Source organism: Gossypium hirsutum, chromosome A11, assembly GCF_007990345.1.
Source record: "Gossypium hirsutum isolate 1008001.06 chromosome A11, Gossypium_hirsutum_v2.1, whole genome shotgun sequence".
Taxonomy (NCBI): domain Eukaryota; kingdom Viridiplantae; phylum Streptophyta; class Magnoliopsida; order Malvales; family Malvaceae; genus Gossypium; species Gossypium hirsutum.
In genome coordinates this window covers 58,826,028-58,844,703 of record NC_053434.1, presented here as the reverse complement: position 1 = coordinate 58,844,703, position 18,676 = coordinate 58,826,028, and the positions used below count along the sequence as shown (strand labels likewise).

The following is an 18,676-nucleotide window of genomic DNA, read 5'->3' as shown; positions in this document are numbered from 1 at the left end:
GCCCCTTGGTTACTCCAGGAAAGATTGGAGTGATTTCGCCACGATGGGTTGTAAAAGTTGGATTGCAACCCTTACCTTCCTCGGTTCTGGTTCTGATTACCTATGCAGTACATGGATTCTGGGTTTGACGGACATTCTTCAAACACATGTCCTTCCCCACAATAGACACAGGGTATATTCTCATATTGGTTAGGTGGTTGAGCTGCAAAACTGTTAGACCCATTAGTGGTAAGATTCTTTAACATTGAAGATATCGAAGATACCTGGGATGCAAGTGAAGTGAGAGCGTCTACTTCATGGATTCCAGCAACTCGTCTTCCTGACGTTGCTCAATTGGTTGGCCACTAATAATTGTTACTGGCGATCCTCTCGATGATTTAATAAGCCTCATTATAAGACTTAGATAAGATAGCACCGTTAGCAGAAGCATCTACTACCATCCTTATGTGAGCGTTGAGACCATTGTAAAATGTCTCAAGTTGGATGCAATGCAGAATTCCGTGATGAGGGCACTTTTGTAATAACTCTTTGAATCTTTCCCATGCCTTATATAAGGACTCATCATCTATTTGTTGGAAAGCAATAATCTCATTTCTCAGCTTAGCAATCTTGCTAGGCAGGAAATACTTCACAAGAAATCTCTCTGCTAACTCTTGCCATGTAGAAATCGAGTTCGGTGGTAGTGAGTTTAACCAGGCTCGAGCTCTGAACCTCAGCGAGTACGGGAACAGTTTTAATCGTAATGCATCTTCGGGTACTCCGACTAGCTTGAAAGAGTCGATCACCTCCATAAACAGTCTTAAATGAAGATGAGGATCTTCAGTAGGTATTCCACTGAACTGGCCCACTATCTGAAGCATCTGGAACATGACTGGCTTCAGCTCGAATTGTTGTGCCTCGATCTCAGGTCTTCTAATACCTGGATTAAGGTCATTAAAAAATGGCACAGCATATTGTCGTAAAGCTCTATCCCTATCATTAGCAATAAGGATAGGATTTTGAGCAAGGTTTGCTCCGTTTCCTTGATTGATATTCTCGAAATTCATCTCTTCAGTCCTTCTCTGGTTCACTTGACTTCTTCATTGGCTAAAGGTTCGTTCTATTTTAGGGTCCACTGGGAGTAAGTCGATAATTCGGTCAAAACTCATAAACACCTAAAATAATCAGAGAAGAATTAATTAAGTAAAATTGAACAGGAAAATAAAAGAACCAAAATGTAAAAATAAATTCACAAATAATGTTTTTTTTTAAAAACAGTCCCCGGCGACGGCGCCAAAAACTTGGAACGGTGGAAATGTGCAAGTGTACACAATCGTAACAAGTAATAAAGTGACAAGTAAATGTCGAGTTATCGTACCCACAGGGACTGTAAAACGCAATATTTATGAAATTAATTAAAACACTTTGGTGAGGTAAAAATGATTTTGGTTTAAAAAGAGTGATTTATAAACTAAGATTTTAAAAAAATTTAAATAAAATAAAAGAGTTCTAGTGCACTATTTCAATTAAGATTTAATCAAGATGATATAATTGTGTTGGATTAATTATACCTTTTTAACTTAGCAATATTAAATTCGTGCTTATGCTGTTATGAGTAAATTCACGGCAACCCAGTAATTTGCTAACTTATGAACATATTTACTAATTAAAATTCCATTTATCTCTTGCACATATCCCTATACCAATTCAACCGACTAAACAGATTTAATAAAGTAAACATGCTATCGCACATATATACTTATTGAATTAAATTATCTCTCGCATATTTCTATGTCGATTCAACCGATTAATTCAACTTAATAAACATGTTATAGATTATGTGAAGTAACAAAGTAGTCATACCTTGAAACAATTTAATCACAACAATCTTGCAAGTTATGCAAGGCATATGTATCGCCAAATACAATGCTAATTTAATTTTCAGTTACCTTAGAAAAATTAAACATGCATTGATTAAGTACTGAGTCCATTAATTGCAATTTCAATCTGCTTAAACAATTAATTCTTTAGTTATCTAAACAATTATAATGCCAGATAACCTAAGCATGATTTTACTTAATCAAGCATTTCACTGGGGCCTATAACAGCATAAACACTATTTTAACAATTCAAGTAGGAAAAATATAATCAACCCAACACAAATTAAATTCAAGCTAAATTGATTAAAATAACCATTTCAACAACAATATTTTTCATAGATATGTTCATCATAAAAACAACAGAAATTAAAAAGAAAGGGAACAGAAAGCAAATCCAGTGTTTCTCTATGGCTTGACTGTTGCTCCGTTCTTAGTCTCCGTTGTCTTCACCGAGAAAGGCTTCTACGAATCCTTGATTGCTGCCCAAGATTGCTAAAGAACACCTCTTTCTCAAGAGAGGAAATCGGCACAAGAGGAAGGGAAAATGGGATGGAGAAATGGAGAGGAAACTTTGAGAGCAGTGAAGAGAGGATGAGAGAATGTTGTAGAATGAGGGACGTTGAGGGATGCTTTGAAATGGGCAGCATAGGGTGGCTTTTATAGCTGAAGAGTGCTTCTAAAAAAATCAAATTCAGCAGCCAAGAGAGCCCTCCCATGGCCAGCCACACACATGGCAAGGTTGAAGCTTTCAACCTTGCTAAAAATATGCTGGGGCAAATCTACAAAGCCTAAAATAAAGGTGGGGTTTGAACGTAATTTGGAGGTTTTTTAAAGGCCTTTTTGCAAGCATATTTTATCAGCTAATTTTCTGATTTGGTTCAGCCAATGGACGGTTCTGGTCAGCCCAATTAGTGGCTGGTTCAGCTCACTTCATTCGGTTCAACCAGTGCGGTTCACTAGGCCCTTTCTTCATAATTAATTATAATTAATTTATTTAACCTAAATTAAATAGGAAATAAATTAAAATTAATTTAATTATGAATTAATACACATTTTTGGACCGTTTTGGACTGGAATTTAATTTGCCTCGATACTTTAAATTACTCTCGGTTTTGTTCTTCTCGCAGTGTTCATCGGGCCCTTTTTCTCCAATTGTGTAATTCTGTCAAAAATAACCAAATTTAATCAAAATTAACTACAAAATTAATTAAAATTCATAATGTTCATATTTTTAACATAATTTATTTATTTTATAATATTTAATTATTTTTTGACAAGAATTTAACTGAATTTCCATGAATTTAAGTAGAATTGGGTATGAAAAAATATATAAATTTTTGTGTTTCCAAGGCACCAGATCCGACAGTAGTGTGTATAGACTTTCACTAAAATGTGCTTAGAATGAAAAATATTTAGTGGTCAAAAGCATTGTAAGGGTTAAAAGCAAAGTGAGTGGATAAAAGCACGACTAAAGTTAAAATAATTTTGAGTGAAAAGAGTAAAAATTTTTAGAATATGCTCAAATCAAAAATCAATTCTTAAGATTAAAAGAAATCTTCCATTTCTATATTGCACAACTATTCACTAGCTGGTTGTACTCACTAATATCAAGTTATATCTTCCACATATTTGGAGAGAAAAAGAAGGCTAGAGAAGGATAAATAAGGTGGTAAGCTTAATGATTAAATTTTTTTTAGGGGGGGACAATGGATAACGTCATATGATATACTATTCTTAGTGCTTGAACCATTTTGAGTTGTTCTTTTCTTTGAATCCTTATATTCCCAAGCCTCATAACGTTACAAGCCAAAAAATCCTACATTACCTTAACATCTCTGTTTATAAAGCCATAACTTGCAACACTTAGTGAGAATGATTGAGTTAAATTCTTTCTTGTGTATATATATCATATCTACATAGCTTATTTTGATGGAATAATATGAAATATGATACTTTTCTATTATTGCATCTATGTATATTCATTATGTAACTTTGTGAACTAGGCTGATTTACTCTCAAAGTTATGAATTTAGGATTCATCGTTCTTATTTTGTATATTAGAAAAATTGATTGCATTTTACATATCTGTTAATTGATTGTCATGTCTCACCATTATTCAAGGTTCACCTAGTTTCATGCACTAGTGTATCAAGTGTTTTCTTGAGGACAAGAAAAGACTTAAGTCTGGGAGAGTTTGATATGTCATGATTTGATATGTCATACTTTGTTCTCAAGCAATTTGTGATTCTTTTTTATGCTTTTTTTCTTTTTAGCTTTTAGTGTTAATAATATCTTTTCTTAAGTTTTATTTCTTTTGAGACCTAAATCGTCAAAACCATGCAATTGGGAGTCTAATGGTTGATTTGAGTTTATGTAGGGAGATGACTAACACCAAACCTCAAGGAGAACATCAACTGTTGTGGGTGATGCAACACTGATGCATGTGTGTCTTAACATTGACCCTTTATAACCTCAAGGAAGAAAAATTCAATGAAAAGTCTATTTGGAGCAATTTGCCAAATAAGTCACAACAATAGATGTGCTGTGCCCCGACATCAAGCCTCAATGTCTCAAATATAAGCCTTCAAGGTCACGACTCCAAACCAATGTTTGTAGTGAAGAAGCCTAGTGCCATTTTCAATGAAGTCGCAACACAAATAAAGTTGTGTCGCGACAACAACACTCCCTAAGCAAAGATTGTGTGCACTACCCAAGATGTCGCAACACTGAAGCCTGACAGGGCATAAAAAATTACATGGGCAATTTTCTGTCCAGCATCAACTCAAGTCACATCATTTTCTCTAAAGGCATTTTTATCAATTATTAGGGTTATAGAACTTTTTTTTTAAGTTATCCTTATGCCAAACAAAAAAGAAGGCTTTTTATCATCTTTTGTCATCTCTTTTATTCATTTCACCATATTTAATTTTCTAGGTTTTCCTTTCTAAGCTTGGTAGTTATTGGCTATTGGTTTCTTCTTCATTTTTACTACAGCTTTAGTTTTATTTCAAGTAGATACAATAGTCTCTTTTGTTATTTTAAGTTTCTTTTTAATGCATTCAATAGTTTTCTTCGTGTTAATTTTCAAAAGTGCAAAAATATCATCTTTCGCTGTGGATTATTTTCACCAAGGACTCCTTTAAGATTCACTAAGAATTTCTAAACCTTATCCTTTTGTGATTATTTGATGAATCATCTAAGCATGAACTTGGCTTGTATTTGTATTGTGATGATGAGTAGGAACTAAATATTATGATGGTTGGTTGATTGAAATGTTGCATGATTAATTTTTGGGTTAGGGACTAAATCGAATAGACTTCAAAGCCTTGATTTTACACCTTTAGGTGAACATTTAGATAGGTTAGACCAAGAAAAGATCCTATTGCGAACTACTTTGGTTTCCTCAATTTAATTTATTAAGGTCTAGAGATAAATTGGACTAAATTGTCTAATTGGGTAAAATGGTGACTGAGAGTTAAATTTGAACCAATTAGGAGTTTGAACAATTTAGATCCCTAATCAAAGAATTAACTAGCAACATGGATATCAACCAAACATTTTATCTCATTGAATTTATATTTGTTGTACTTTTGATTGTTATTTAATTTAGTCCTCCTAGGTGTTGTTTAGTGTAATTAGCCTTGAATGATGAATTCTCATAATATAGTACTTAGTGATTAACTAGCTAGACTTCTGATTTGCATGATTGATCATTTTCATTCACCTTATTGCCTGATCTTTCTTGGGTTTGATACTTAGAATGCTTGAAGTGTTCCATTGTAACACTTATAAATATTACAATAGACATATTACACTTGTAGTTAAACTAGTTTTAATTTCTTATATTATGTGCTAATTCTCTTCTTAGCTTCGTACGTCGTGGAACAGTCAATCTACAGTGAGCTAAATTGTTTATGTGGTTTAAAGATTCAATAGTTTAATAATTAAAGTAGGGTTAAAATCTTATTTAAAAAAGATTTTTGCAGTTTAATTATCTTGATTTGTGCATATGAGTTAATCTATGAGACAGATAAGTTAATAAAAATTCTAAGGGGAAATGGGTTGAGAGCTAGGCGCCCACTTTATGCTACCGATCTATTCAAAGATTACCCAACATTGGCTCCAAGTAATTATCTCTAGTTGACAACCACAATAGTCAAGTGCAGAGTTGGTAACTACAGTATGCCACTTGGAGGCATTGGGGAAGGTACAATAGTGGCAGTTGTTCTTTTTAAGCACTTGGCCTAGATAGAGACGAATATGTGTCATTGATTCTAGATTAGGATTAATCTAGCATAGATTATTAATTTCCATTAACTGAAGATGATCCTGTAACACCCCACACCCGTGCCCTACGCCGGGATGGAATATGAGGCGTTACTCAACTTAAACAACTGTAATCAAACATTTCTAATTACCAAAACTTGATCAAATTTAAAACTTTTCCGAACTTTGTTTAAACTCCTTAATGTGGGCCTACGAGGCCTCAAACTTTCATTGAAAACAATTTGGAACCAACTCGGGTCCTTAAATCGATTTAATAAAAGAAATGACTCTTGAAACAGGGCACACGCCCGTGTGGTCCTTATAACATGGCCATGCTGAAGGTCCGTGTGACACACATGGCCTAAGCATCTAGAGACACGCCCTTTGTCCTATACTCGTGTGAATTAAATTCCAAATTTGAACCTCCAGAGGATTTCACACGGCCTGACACACGCCCGTGTCTATGGCCTGTGTCCCTCACACGGCCATGACATGCCCGTGTCCTAGCCCGTGTCTAAAAACCTTGACATTCTGTTTCTAACGTCAGCAACCAAATAGAAGCACACGGCCAAGGAACACGCTCATGGCCAGAGGCCGTGTCCTCCACACAGTTGAGACACATGGCCGTGTCTCTGCCCATATGTTTACTACCATGCATTCTGACTTACAAATTTTACGTGCAGGGGACACACGGCCAGACAACACGCCCATGGGGCTAGCCGTGTGTCATACACGACCTAGACACACACCCGTACGTCTACCCATATGGACAATATAAGGCTATTTACCAAGCCTTTTTGCCACCCTGAAACATAATTTAATGCCAACCAACATATCAAAGTCTAACTAAAAATGATTTCTCAACCAAACAACCACAGGTAAGGCCTACATACATTTCTTATATTCAACCATACCAATAATTTCACATTCATGAAAGACTATCTTGCATTCATATATAAACTTTCAATATTAGCCATTTTTCATGGCCTTATACATAGTTAATCAAATGCTAAAGTAAGCCAAAACATTTGGCCAAATAATAATGACACAACACTCAAAAGTTAAGGTCCTATACATGCTATAATCAAAATAAAAGATCTAACTATATCAAGTGCTTCGGATGATAGTGTGACTGGCTTCTCTGACGTAAGCGATGATCCTCGAGCTACTTTGGCGGCACTATAAGAAAATGAAAGGTAATAGGGTAAGCACAAAGCTTAGTAAGTTACATGAAAATAAACAACAACTACTTATCATAAAGCAATATGCTTATAATCTTTCGTAGTGGATTCATGAATACCATAAATAAACGTAAGTACAACTTACTCATCACCAACCCATACAACTCATATAGCATACACTGAGCCCATATCTCATACATTTTAATTAGGTACCTGTACCACTCATCACATAATCATAACTTTTCTCATTTCGATATAAATCATAACTCTTTTGTTGAACCATTTGGAATAATATCGGACACTCAGTAACCCTAACATGAGTTAAGATGCCGATGCCATGTCCCAGACATGGTCTTACATTGGATCTCATTTATTGGTGTCAATGCCATGTTCCAGACAGGTCTTACACTGACACATAACAAGCTAACGCCATGTGCCAGACAGGTCTTACACTAGCTCGTCTATATCAAAGACGATGCATGTCCCAGACATGTCTTACACTAGCTCTCGTCTCAACGCCGATGTATGTTCTAGACATGTCTTACACTGGCTTAAATATATTGAGTCTGATGCATGTCCCAGATATGTCTTACACTGGTTCTCATATTGTGGCCAATGCATGTCCCAGACATGTCTTACACTAGTACACACACCTCTCAATATCAAGGTACTAATATCCAATTTTATTCCAAATGTTCAACGAAAGTCCTTACTATGTTAATTTCTCAACATGTATTCTCATACTCAAATCCAAAGCAATTTATGCCATATCAGTACAATTGCACATCATAAAGATATAGTTGCATTATTAACATACAACTTACCTCAGTAATCAAAATCTAGGTGAATAGTCAGTTTTAGTCCGCTAGCTTTGCTTTTCCCTGGTCAAGGCCCGAATTGTGTAATTCTTGATCTAAAATGATAAAAATTCACAAGTTTAATCATTTTATCAATCTAGGTACTCAAAAATTCATAATTGGGCAAAATGACCATTTTGCCCCTAAACTTTCACAAAATGACCATTTTATCGCTAGACCTGAAAATCAATTTTTATCCTGTTTTCTCATTAACCAAGCCTAGCTGAATACTTTTCATGCTAGAAGCAGCCTACAAATCTCATTATTTCACACATTTATCACCTATTTTACAACTTATGCAAAATGGTCATTAGTTAGGGTTTCCATGAAAATTACTTCACAAAAGTTGTTTATTGCACAACGATAACTCATATTCTTCCATAAAATTTCAGAAATCAACATTTCTAATATCATGGAAAAACCTTATATTTTCAACCATTTTGCAAAATAGTCCCCTTGTTAGAAAGCACATGCTACAAGGACCTCAAAAGTACAAAAATATTCAAGAAAAACCCTCAAATCACTAACTTGCAAAGGCTTTAAGTTGCTGAAAATTTTTCAAGCTTCCATGACCATTTTCTTGGATAAAAATCAGTGGATAAGAAAGAGAGAGATGAAATAAAATGACAACTTTTACTATTTGTTTTATTTTATTCAATTTCAACACCTAATTTCACCAAATTTTTTACTTTTGACCACCTTTATCTCCTATGGCCAGCCATGCTATTCTAAAAGGCCTAATTTATCTTTAAAGACCTTCAATTTAGGTTCTCTAGCTATTTGACACCCTTAGCTATCAAAATAAGACTTTTGCACTTTATGCGATTTAGTCATTTTTCACAATTAAGCATGCAATCACTAAAATTACTTCACCAAATTTTTCATGCACTAATATAAACATGTTATAACTTAAAATTAATAATAAAATACTTTCTATGACTTCAGATTAGTGGTCCCAAAACTATTGTTCCGATTAGGCCCAAAATCGGGCTGTTACAGATCCTTAACTACCAATTTTGTGAATTAGGGTTGAATAATCAAAATAGCATTTTATTTTTTTATTTACTTTAATTGCATTTATTTTACGAACTCATCATATGGACTTATAGTAACAAAGTTCTATTTACATAGCTCCTTCCCAATTTTATAATGATCATGAAGGCAAAAGACATGTTGCTTAATACTAAATGTGTTTTGCCAGTAAGTAAGAAGGTAATAAAAGAATCTAGAGACAATCCTAACACTCAAATCAAAGATCCTAAACCAAGCTTGTGGTAACTATTTCATAATGCAGTGAAAGCATCTTGCCAATATGCTGTGTGTAGCATTCCTCATTAAAAGCCCAACAAATTGTACTCTTTGGATGGATGTAGTAGGTTTCTGAAAAAAATGCCACATTTCCACCAAGTTGGTAACAGCAAGATTGGTGTCGGCTAAAATTTTAGAACTAAGACTCAAATCGTGTGTAATTTTGACCAAGGACAAAACCATAAAACTTATTCTTGACAAGAATGATGTTACTATCCACTAGAAACTCAAACCTTTATTACATGACATACAATTAAAACACACATTAGGACTACAAATCAAAGGCATAAAGGGAGAAATACGGTTCGCAAAATGGTAGTTTATGCATTAGTAAACTTTCAATCCATTGCAGTTGTAGGGCAAGCTTAGTTTTTCTTCTAATGTCTAGTTTTTTTCATTGTAATGTGTTTTAGTAAGAAAAAAGTTTTAAGATTTCAAAACCCTACTACCTAAAAGATATGTTGTATATACATGTAGCATTATTTGTCAATTACTTATGAGGTGGTACTAAACCTATTAATGGGTTGGTTGATTTACGTAGCTCAAGCCAGACTTGAGTGAGGGATTTTTTTTATTTTAAATTAATCTAACTTGACCGACATTTAATTTAATTATAAAGATATATGAATATTAATGTAAATATATTTTTTAATATTTGATTCATATATAAACAATAAAATGAAGCATCTAGTCAAATTGAGTCGAACTCTTTTAGCCTAGGTTTGGAAACATTTTAAAATTCTAGGGACAAGTTTAGTTGGTACTGGATAAATTTTTAATCTATACTATTCTTTAAATACTTGATTGAATTGGTTGGCATCACTTATCAATCGAGTCTCAACTCGATTGCGAAATATTATTATGAGGATGTTCGTTTTTATCTTTTTATATTTTAAATAAAATCTAAAAAAAATAAACATGCTACTTATGCCATTGGCTTAGTGGAAAACTTGTGTGTTTCAATTTTATTGGCATTGTAACACCCCTTGCCCGTATCCGACGCCGGGACAGGGTTTGAGCCTTTACTGGACTTAAACATAAACATTCACACAAACTGCGCCATAAAATTTTCGTTCCAAATCAAATTTATTCATACATGTGCAAACTGTCCCTTATATGGGCCTACGAAGCCCATAACATACATCGAGAGTGGTTCGAGACTAAACCGAGAACTTTGAAAATAATAGGGAGACTTAAAAAATTTTCCTTGATTTAGAGAGTCACATGCCCGTGTGGGTAGGCCGTGTGGTTACACACGCCCGTGTGGCTTGGGAGACGCCCGTGTCCTTAGCCCGTGTAACTCTCTATTTCTAACGTCATCAACAAATAAGGTCACACGGCCAAGTCACACACCCATGTGCTTAGGCCGTGTGGCGAATTAAATTCTAAAAATTAAGTGCAGACTTCACACGGCTGAGACACACGGTCGTGTCTCTGCCCGTGTGTTTTCTACTAGGCATTCTGTTTTGCCTAATTAGGGTGTAGGGGACACACGGCCAGATCACACGCCCATAGGGTAGACCGTGTGTCACACACAGCCTAGACACATGCCCACGTGTCTAACCGTGTGGACAATTTCTAGGCTATTTTCCAAGCCATTTGCCACCCTTAAACCCTCACATACTTACACTCACTTCATGGCATGCAACATGGCACATTTGATTACTCAAGCATTCACATTCATGGTTAAATTATGACTTGGTAATGTCAACATATCACCTATTCAAACTATCATGCTTTCATATGGCATTCCACACCAATTTCATATTTATCTATCATCTTTACTAACCTACTTTCAAGTTACACACTTGCATCACCTTTATTATCATACACATTAATCATATTTCATACACCAAACATACATGACATCCATCACACTCATTAACGATAAGCAACCATAACCACATTAAAGCATAAGCACATTTGCATGCATGCACCAATAATTAGGGTTACAACCCAATAATCAATATGAGCCACCTCTCATGGCCATATACAAAATAATCATAGTACCTTCATGAGCCAACACACATTGGCTAATCAATATAACACATAACAAAAGGAGCAAGTCCCTATACATGCCATACTCAAAATGATGAGACTAGCTATACTCAAATATTCAATTGATAGTGTGATCGAGTCTCCGATGTCCTCCGATCCCTGAGCTAGCTTGGCAACACTATAAGAAATGGAAAGGAAAAGGGGTAAGTATTAAAGCTTAATAAGTTCACATGCAAATAAAGTGCAACTTAAACAAGTATTAATCATACATTTAACACTATGAACACAATCTTGCATTTTATCAAATCTCTTAAGCTTATTCTTCATATATATATACATATTCTTACCATAAGTTCATCATATCTCATGTCATTCTCATGAGTTCGATGTACATAACTGTACCACTTGCACATAGTAACTTACTTTCTTGTCTTTGATGTATTCATCAAGGTTACCCATTAACTTCTCTTAGAACTACCCATTGAACACTTGGAATACCATCAGATACATCAGAATCTTGCACCTAAGTGCCTCATGTGTAGCCAACACTACCTCATATCTTATATCACATGTTGCTCACTTTCGAGCTACTCGCGAGTCTACTCAAAAAGGCTGTCATGTATCCGCAACACATGCCGGACTACCCCGCCATCGGTAATATATACGAGACTAGTACCCGAAACGCCAAAACATGTGTCACATATATCATGAACTCAGACCACAACTCAATGAGTTCAGATCACATAATTCCTAGTGACATGTCACTTATATCCTAAACTATTCCTAAGGTTCAAACGGGATTCTTCAATACCACATTTCTGTTGAGCTTGCTTGTAATGTCGATTTCAATATCTATGGCACCAATCACATACTTATGGAATAATCAAGCATAATTCATAATAAAATTTAGGCAATAAACACATGATACAACATCACATTAAATATTTATATACTTACCATACATGCAATATTAAAGTATTTAAAATATGGTACATGTTGCATTATTTGCAAATGAACTTACCTCGGTACAAAATGATAGAAACGAGCCTAATCCTCATAAATTTTATTTTTCCCTCGATCAAGACTCGAATCACGTTTTTCTTGATCTACAATGCCAAATTTAACTTGTTCAATACACACATTGCTCATATCGACCCATAACACATACTTTGGTAAAATTACCTTTTTACCCCTAACTTTTCACTTATTTACACTTTAGTCTCTAGGCTCGTAAAATGAAATGCATGCATTTTATTTGTTTCCCAAGCCTAGCTGATTCATATTCTAATTCATATCAGCCCATATTTCATATTAAACCACATTTCTACCAATTTCTTCATCTTTTACAAATAAGTCCCTTTTAGGTGTTTTCACTAAAAATCACTTAGTAAAAGATGTTTATCACACATAAAACACTCATATTCAACTATTAAACACCAAAATACAACCATGTCACACATGGGTCAAATTTCATACATGAACCCTAGTTCAAAATAATGGTAGAAATAGCTAAATCAGTTGATGACAACTTCAAAAATGTAAAGAACATTAAAAACGGGGCTTGGAAGCACTTACAATCAAGCTTGAAATATTGAAAACCCTAGCTATGAGCCTTTTCAAATTTTGGCTAAGGTGGGAGAAGATGGACAAGATTTTTTCTTGATTTTTCCCTTTTTATTCTTTTATTAACCAAATGACCAAAATGCTTTAAGGCCTTTCTTTCAAATTTTTCCTATTCATGCCCATTTTTATCCAAAATTTTAGAACTTGGTCAAATTACTATTTAAAGACCTCTAATTAATAATCTAATGCAATTTCATGCTTGAAGCTTCTAGAACACAAGTTTTACAACTTATTCAATTTAGTCCCTAAAGTCAAATTGGACATTTTAGGCATAGAATTTCTTCATGAAAATTTCACACAAACATTCAATCATATCATGGATCATCAAATAATCATAAAATAATTATTTCTACTTTATATTTGTGGTCTCAAAACTACTGTTCCGACTAGACCCTAATTTGGGATGTTACAAGCATGATGTCCAAGGTTCTATCTTGTATTTTTGAATCCCTTCATGCATTACAATGTAATGCCAAGGGCTGAGGCCTTCTAAAACAAGAAAATAGTACTTTTATCTCTTTAAATTTTATAAAGGATAAACTATACAAATGGTCACCCAGTTACGTCCAAGTTTATATTTTGGTAATTCAACTTTAAATTTTTTTTTAATTTAGATACTAACATGTGAATTCATTCTTATTTTGGTCACTTGTCGTCTAACAACCCGATTTTGGGCTTAGTCAGAACAGTGGTTTCGGGACCACCAATCCGAGGTTGAAGAATTATTTTTATTATTATTTTGGTGTCATAGTATGGTTATATTAGTCTATGAAAAATTTGGTGAACTAATTTTAGCGTTTGTGAGCTTAATTGCAAAAAATGACTAAATCGCATAAAGTGAAAAAGTCCTATTTTGTTAGCTAAGGTGTAAATTGACTATTAATCATATTGTGGAGGTCTTTAAAGGGAAAATAGACCCTTTTTAGAGAGGTGACCGGCGATTAGAGATAAAGGGATAGAAAAGTCAATGTTAGGTGAAAATTTGGTAGCTAAATTGACTAAAAAGAAATAAAATAGAAAAAAATGATATCATCCCTTTCACCCCTTCTTCTTCACCGAAATTCTCAATAAAATAAGATTTCTTGGAGCTTTAAAATTTTATGCAAGCTATTCTCTTGCAAGTAAATCAATTTGAAGGTTATTTTTGATAATTTTTGTACTTTTGGAACCCTTATGGCATGAGCTAGCTAATGGGGGGACCATTTTGCAAAATGGATGATAATCTAGGGATTTTCCATGAAAGGATTTACAATGTTTGTTGAGTTTTTATGAAAGAAAATGAATCTTAGTTGTGTTGTAAACAACGTTTTTGAAAGAACTTCTCATAAAAACCTTAATAGGACCATTTTGTAAAGTTTGTAAAATGGATAGTAATGTTGTGAAATAATGGGAATTTTGGGTCACTATAAGAGTAAAAAGGGTTCTTCTAGGCTACAGATTTGAAGAAATTCGATAAAAATTGATTTTCGAGCCCAAGGGTAAAATGATCATTTTGTAAAAGTCTAAGGGCAAAATGGTAATTTTTCCAAAAATGTCAGTTTTTTATTGTATAAATTTATTCAATGATTAAATGAGTGAGTTCTTATTATTTTAGATCAAGAAATACAAAATCCAAACCTAGACTAGGGGAAGGCCAAGCAAGTAGATTAAATCATTTAGTCGCCTACATTTTGTAATCCGAGGTAAGTTGTATGTTAATAATGCAACTATATTGCTATGATGTATGATTGAATTGATATTGCATAAATCGTTTGATTTGTGGTTATGAGAATGCCTGTCGAGAAATTAATGTAGTAAAGACTTCCGGTTGAACATTTGGAATAGACTTGGATATTCGTACCATGACATTTGGGTGGTATGTGAACCAGTATAAGACATTTCTGGGACATGCTTTGGCATTGAGACTAGTGCTAGTGTAAGGCATGTCTGGGACATGGCGTCAGTTTGTTGTGTGTCAGTGTAAGACCTGTCTGGGACATGGCATCAACACTGATAGATGAGAGCCAGTGTAAGACCTGTCTGCGACATGGCTTCTGCCTCGATATATGAAAGTCAATGTAAGACCTGCCTGGGACATGGCATTAACTTTAATGTGCTAACGAGTGTAAGACCATGTCTGGGACATGGTGTCTACATCTTATCCCATGTTCGGGGTTATTGAGTATCGGGTAATATTTCAAATGGTTTAACAGAAGATTTATAATTTATATCAAAATGAGAAAAGTTATGACTATGTGGTGAGTGATACAGGTACCTAATTTAAATGTATGAGATATGGGCTCAATATATGCCATATGAATTGTATTGGATGGTGATGAGTAAGTTATACTTATGTCTATTTATTGTATACATGGATAAGCTATGAAATGTTATGAGCATATTGTTGTATGATAATTAGTTGATGTTTATTTTCATGCAACTTACTAAGCTTTATGCTTACCCCTTTTCCTTTCTATTTTCTTATAGAGCTACCAAAGTAGCTCAAGGATCATTGCCTACGTCAGAAAAGCCAGTCACACTATCACTTGAAGCACTCAGTATAGTTAGTTCTTTTTTTTTGATTATAGCATGTATAAGATCTTGACTTTTGAGTTTTGTGTCATTGTTAATTGGCCAAATGTGTTGGCTTAATTTAATACGTGACTCATTTTGTATAAGGCCATGAAAAATGGTCGCTATTGAAAGTTATTATGTGAATGCAAGAAAACCTTTTGTGAATGTGGAATTGTTGGCATGGTTGAATATGTATGAAAGGTATATAGGCCTTAGTTATGGTTGCTTGGTTGAGAAATCTTGTTGTGATAGACTTGGTATGATAGATTGTGTTTCAGGGTGGCAAGGGGCTTGGTAAACAGTCTTATATCGTCCACACAGGTAGACACACGGGTGTGTGTCTAGGCCGTGTGTGATACACGGTCAACACCATGGGCGTGTTGTTCGACCGTGTGTCCCCTGCACCTCGAATTTGCAAGTCAGTATGCATGGTAGTAAACACACGGGCAAAGACACGTCCATGTGTCTCAGCCGTGTGGAGGACACGGCCTATGGCCACGAGCGTGTGCCTTGGCTATATGCCCCTAAATTGTTGCTGACATCAGAAACAGAATGTCAAGGTTTTTAGACACGAGCTAAGACACGGGCGTGTCATGGCCGTGTGAGGGACACGGGCGTGTGTCAGGCAATGTGAAAACCCCTGTAGGTTCGAATTTGGAATTTAATTTACAAGGGCTAAGGGCACAGGCGTGTCCCCTTATGCTTAGGCCGTGTGAACCACACGGGCCTTTGGCACGGCCAGGTCAACGGACTACACGGACCCGTGCCCTGTTTTAAGTGACAATTTTTTAAAGTTTTCAAAGGTGTTCGAATTAATTCGAGTTAGTTCCAAAAGCTCATTTTGGCCTCGTAGACCCATATTAAGAATTTCTAAACTAAGATTGAAAGGTTTTAAATTCGATCAAATTTTATGATTTGAAATGATAGTATGTATGAGTTTAAGTCAAGTAATGCCTCGTGCCCAGTTTTATGATTTGAAATGATAGTATGTATGAGTATGGGGTGTTACATGTTGTTAAATTGATAACGAAAAGTCTTTTCTAACAGGTATAATAACATAATTAGTCCTCAATACTTACACATTCTATCAATTTGATTCTAGTTCTAAATAATTCAATAAATATAACCCTTCATATTTACAAACTCTATCATTTTGATCATCAAATTTCCTAACCAAAGCTTTCAGCTTTTAAAATAGAGGCATTCCAAATCTATAAATTTTTTAACCCCCTATTCTAAAAAAAAAATTCTCCAATAAAATAAATGGTAAGAGGCTCTATATTGGTATCAAAGTAACCCAATTTAACCTTTTTTTTTCTAATTTACAATACTCAAACTCAAAATTTTAGATATTAATTTTTTTATCACTTAACCCAATAAGTATATAATTTGTAAGCAATACAAGGGACATCCAAGGAAACAAAAACACCCTTTTATATCTCGTGCAATAAAATATACTCATGCAATGCGTAGACTAGATGTGTGTATATCAATTAAAATATATTTAATCATTTTATAATTTATTGATGTGAATTTCTAAATTTTTTTTAGGATAAATTACACTAGTAACCATCCGACTATTAATAAATTAAAAATAGTTTATAAACTTTTAAGTAGCATACTTAAATTTAAACTATGTAAACAAAATAATTTGAAAATAGATTAATAAAAATTAAACTTTAAAAAAATCTTAAAACAGTTTTCTAAAAAAAATTAGACAAAGTTTAGAAACACCTCCTTTTTTAAAAAAAAATTTGTTTTTTTACAACTATATTTCATAAATAAAAAATTAATAGTTCTACAAACTAGAGGTGTGCATGGGTCGGGCCGGGCCCATAAAAAATTTTGGCCTGTTTTCAAGGCCCAAGCCTGGCTCGGCCCGAAATATGGGCCTAGAAATTTGTCCAAGCCCTGCCCGGGAAAAAAATGGTAGGCCCGAGCCCGGCCCGGCCATATTAATAAAAATTGCTTTTTTTATTAAATAAAAAACTTTAAAATATAATAAATCAAATACATTTAAAACATAAAAACAAATATTAAAACAAAAAAATAAAAATAAGACTAAAATAATTCTTAAAATAATACATAAATTAAAATAAAATAAAAAGTAATTATATTAAAATTGAAAAATTGAAACAAATTAAAATTAAATTAAGAACTAAATTATATTAATAACAAAAGTTTTACAATATTAAAATAACATTAAAAACAACAAAAAGAGTAAAGTAAAATACTAAAGTTACTTAAAATTAAAAATAAAAATAAAATTTTTTTAAAAATAATTTAATATTAAAATCGGGCAGGGCCCGGGCCAAAAAAATATTACCCGAGGCTCGGCCCATTTTCTAAATGGGCCTCGTTTTTTGTTCAAGCCCATTTTTCGGGCCTATATTTTTACCCAAACCCTCTCATTTTTCGGGCGGGCCTTCAGGCAGGGCCGGGCCGCCTGGCCAATGCACACCTCTACTACAAACACGTTTTCATATATATCTAATCTAGGAAATCTGATATACCATATACGTATAATAATGATTTAAGACATTAATTTTATCAAAAAGATATTAGATTACAAAATATATAAAATTATTTAAACTTAAATATAATATCAATTATAAAATTTATAACAAAATCATAAAATATATTTAATATATTTTAATTGATATATACAACTAACTTCGTACATCAATTAATTAATTGATGTCCAACTATTAGGATAAATGTATGGGCATGTGTGTATCAATTAAATGTGTTTTTTCCTTTCCTTCTTTTTTTTTTTTTTTGAAGATTTTATAAATTTATAGACATGAGATGTATCTGTTTTAAAAGTTAAAAGTTTTGGTTAGGAATTGATAGAATTTATAAATGTGGAGAGTTAAATTTATTAAATTATTTAAAACTAGAATCTAATTGATGAAATATTTAAGTATCGAATACTAAATGTGTTATTATACCAATTGAAAAAGGACTTTTCGTTATCAATTTAATAATGAGTAACAAAAATAAGAATGTTAACATAATTGAGTGACCATTT

The 18,676-nt window shown here is 33.7% G+C and overlaps 1 non-coding gene across 1 annotated transcript; it reads left to right on the top strand.

The window, feature by feature from the left end:
- Window positions 1–495: 495 nt before the first annotated feature.
- On the top strand, window positions 496–602 carry LOC121210631 (small nucleolar RNA R71). Its single transcript, XR_005905745.1, has one exon. It is a non-coding gene; the product is annotated as a small nucleolar RNA R71 (small nucleolar RNA).
- Window positions 603–18,676: the final 18,074 nt, after the last annotated feature.